This window comes from Nicotiana sylvestris, chromosome 8 (genome assembly GCF_000393655.2).
Source record: "Nicotiana sylvestris chromosome 8, ASM39365v2, whole genome shotgun sequence".
In the NCBI taxonomy this organism is placed as follows: domain Eukaryota; kingdom Viridiplantae; phylum Streptophyta; class Magnoliopsida; order Solanales; family Solanaceae; genus Nicotiana; species Nicotiana sylvestris.
In genome coordinates, this window is record NC_091064.1 from 58,269,636 (window position 1) to 58,274,086 (window position 4,451).

Here is a 4,451-nt window from a genome sequence, read left to right on the forward strand (position 1 = left end):
TCGCGGCTGGTTGTAGTAACGGGGAAGGTTCCTGGATCCAACCCAAGCTCCTAACTCAATTGTCGCAACATCCTCCTCCTTCTTCTTTCCAAGCACACCCCAGTACCGTTTTGAATGGCCTGAGTGGTCGCTTTGATCGCTGAATAACTCATTATCTTGTTGGACTTGAGTCCCTCTTCAACCATGCCTCCCATTTTTACAACTTCATTGATGGACTTACCTACTGCTGACACCAAGTGACCGAAATAAGTGGGTTCCAAAGCCTGCAAGAAATAATCAACCATCTCGCTTTCTTTCATCGGAGGGTCAACCCTCGCTACTTGCTCTCTCCAACGGAATCCATATTCCTTGAAGCTCTCACCGGGCTTCTTCTCAAGCTTTGTCAACGATAGACGATCTGGGATAATTTCGAGGTTGTACTGAAAATGGCAGGCAAAGGCTTGGGCCAAATCGTCCCATATGTACCACCTATTGTGATCTTGTATGGTATACCATTCTAAGGCCGATCCACTTAAACTTTGGCTGAAATATACCATTAGCAATTCATCTCTTCCACCTGCTCCTCTCATTTTGCTACAAAATCCTCTTAAGTGTGCTACTGGGTCACCATGCTCATCGTACATATCAAACTTGGGCATTTTGAACCCCGCTGGCAACTGAACATCTGGGAACAGACATAAATCCTTATAGGCCACACTTACTTGACCTCCCAACCCCCTCATATCTCGAAATGAATGTTTTAAGCTTTTGACCTTTCTGATCATCTCTTCATGCTCGGGATTTTTGGGTTGCTTCTTGGTTTCTACCATGAGATCAAGATGAGGGGTATAAGGATATGGTTCTGGAACTTTGAAGGTGGGTTCAGGGGGATAGTACTGGTTGTCGTGAGTTTGGAATAGGGGTTCACTGGAAGATCGATGTAATATAGCAGGTGGAGGTGCCACAAAAATAGGTGTAATTGGTGGGGGAGGGTATGGGACTTGTTTGGGTGGTGGAGCTTGAGAAGTATGTGAAGTGGCGCCATGGCATTTTTGGTAGAGGGGAAAGGCTGGAGATGAGTTCACAGTGGGAGGCTTCAGAGGTTGGGCTGATGGTGGGATATAACCAGGGTTGGCGGGATAAATCGGTGGTGGATGCCCCTTCGCCCAGGCTTGGTACATTTCAGCCATCTGTTTCTTTAGCTTATACATTTCTTCCCTCATTGCATTAACGTCCAATTCTTCCACTTCTTTCGATGGGTCCACAATACTTGTTTTCGGTTCCTGGTTGGCCATATTCAGCCTGTCTTTCGATCGGGTGTTGTATGAGTGAGTTGCCAGAATGCCAATCAACTAACCACGCCTGGACTTAATACATCAAACAACAACCTTGTTAGCGATTAGGCTTTAACAGATTGGTAACTGCACATTGGGCATAAATGCACCTAAATAGTTACCGTCTATATTATGTATTTGATCGGTTGCATGGGTCATCCTGGCCTTTTCTTACTTTCGGTTGCAAACTTCCCCCTTTTCTTTCTTTTCCTTTTCCTTCCTTTCATTCTCTCTTTGTTTTTATTCTCTCTTGATTTTCTATTTTCTCTCTTTTCTTTCTTGTTTTTCCGCTCTTTTCTTTTCTTTACTCTCTTGTTTTTCTTCTTATTTTTTCTCTCTCCTTTTTTATTTGGTTACGGTCGAATCCTCTGGAGATTGCCTATGTATCATGACCCTGCATGAATCAGACCAAGCGTAGTTCTTGGAGATAAGTGCGAAATAAAACATTTTTTAGGATTTTCAGTTTTCATAAAAAACAAATGCTTCCATTACAAAACTCAAAACTAACAAATTCCAAAACACTAACAGATTTCGAAGCGAAGATGAAATACAAACTCCGAAAATAGGCGTCATACTCCAACAAAAGAAAATACAGACTCGAAAACAATTTGACGGACTCTAGCAGAAAGAAAATACAAACTCAACATGACTGACAAACGCTAACAAAAGGGAAATGCAGACTCAAACGGAAAAATCATGAATACATCAATGCTCTTGGTGCCCGCGGGACATCATTCGATCTCGCCGCGGGCCTATATGCTAGCTCCCTTTGAAGTCGATCCAAGTCGTTCATTATCTGTTTAACAAATGTCATTACTGCTGCAAAGAAGGTAGTGCGAGTCATATCCTCATAGATCTGGCACTTCATAATGATGTAGTCAGTGATGTTTCTAATGACGCCTTTTCTTGTAACAAACGCCCAATCTGCTGGGCCCTGGCTTCCAAAGTTTGCTCAACCGCATGATTTTGCTCCTGAAGTTGTTGCAAATCTATTTCTAATTGCGCCAATGATGTATAACAATGTTCCCTTTCAACTTTGAATTCTTTTGCTTGTTTGATCATTTTGTTTTCCGTGGCGATGACCCTTTTCTTTGACCCTGCGACCTCATCGTCGTACCTTTCTCTCAATTGCTTAACCAGGCGTACTCGTTCATCTGCATTTTTAGCCAATTGCTTTCGAGCCCTGGCTAGTTCACTTTCTTCTTTGTTCAAATCAAAACTATAGTCATTTACTTTCTTCCTCAGGTTAGCTATGAGTTTTTCATCTCTGTCGCTTCGGGTTGGATTTTCTGCCGCTACTTTCATTTTCTGAATTTGAGCTCGAAGGGCCTCATTTTCTTTGGCTAGCTTTTTCTTTTCTCCTTCATCTGCCGCGACTTGCAAGCTATTCTCTAATTGAAGTTCTTTGACTTGCTTTTCCAATTTGCTTATGGTAGCCCTGTATTCGTTTTCTTTGGTCAGCCAGTCTCATTGCACTTGTGCTCCGTCGGTGAATTATTGGACATGGGGTTTCTTTGCGGGCCTGTCAGGTTCATGTTGAACTCGGGATATTTTGCCATACCAAGCAGTATAACTAGGCTCCACCTCGCCTTTGGATAGGTCTCATACTTGAGTATTAGTCCCTAAGAATCTGCATTGATGCCAAATTCGGCGCACTTTTTCTTCTGGGAAGGCAGCTTTTGGATCTAACTCAATGACTTGCCGACACAAATCTTTGTTGTGTGGGATGGTCTGGTATCAGCCTAACTGGCGTAAGACTCTGTACGGAGCATAAGGCTAGATACTACGAAGACCCATCAACAACAAAAAACACACCTCAGCCGACATATAGATTACTTCGTTGACCGAGAACCACCCGAATGTCCATTCGATCTTATTTGCGGTCAAAGATCTCAAATGAGCATGCCATGCTTCCGTACCATCCGGAAACATATAAACCACTACTCGCTTTTCATGTTTTTCAATGCACTCAAGGCCAGTCATACTGCAATTCAAGTATCCGGAACGGTGGCAAAGGTGTTACTCCATCCATATTTGTAACAGCATATTGCACCCTTCAAAGAACTTCGCTCCTTCTCGACACAGAATAAGAGCTCAGTAAATTTCTGCCAAGATCAGCGACACTATTGTCCCATTTGCCTTTTTCATCATAAAGTCGGCTATCCCTACTAGCCCCATCTCTATGTTCCCGTCTTTTCTCGGGCAAACCAAGATACCCAGGAACGCCACTATGAAAGCTAATCCTCTCCGAGCTTCCCACTTGTCTTGATTTCCAGCGTGAGTTAGAACGGTATCTGGCGTTTCGAAGCCACGGGGATTCCCTGTAACGTCGATACAGAAAGTAGAGCGTACAAAATCCTTTGTCCATATTTCCGTCTCGGATGTCCCGACTGATGCTTAACAAGTCCAAAAATTTGTGAGGGGTCACTGTTCTTGGTGCTACCGGATATTGACTTCTGAGATTCCCTTCGAAACTGGCGTAGCCTGCTATCTCTTCTAGCATAGGAGTTAACTCGAAATCCGCAAAGTGGAACACATTATGTGCTGGGTCCCAAAACGGTATTAATGCCTCAATCACGTCTTTTCTGGGCTTGACCTTCAAGAGCCCAATAAGACCGCCCAATGCTTTTGTCACAACTTTCCTGCTGTCGCCCCCCAAATCATGCCACCACATATGTAACTCCAAAGGGATCTCTTCATGGACTGAGAAAGGTTTATTTTGATTTGTGCTCATCCTGCACATTTATTAAGGTGATTTTAATTAAAAGAAAACCATGACTCGTTTTGACTTAAGAGAAATGATCATTTTTTCAAAATTTTCCCAAAACATCCGGCCTTGCCAACACGGCCTTTCAACACTTCGAAAACGAAGATTTTAAGGCTATGTCAGCTAACTAGCCAAAACCTTTAAAAGTGACTGTTTTGCAAAAACAGCCTTCCGGCGCCCTTTTAGGGACATTCAGCTATTTATGACAAGAATTACATTACCCTAATTATTTTCAAATTAAAGTAAAATTTTTGTTCTTTTGGCTACTTTCGCAAAAAGGAAGTTGGACCCGATGGGGGTTGTCTACGTATCTCACACCATGTGAGAATCAAACTGGCATAGTTCGGGCAAATAAGACAAACTATTTTTTG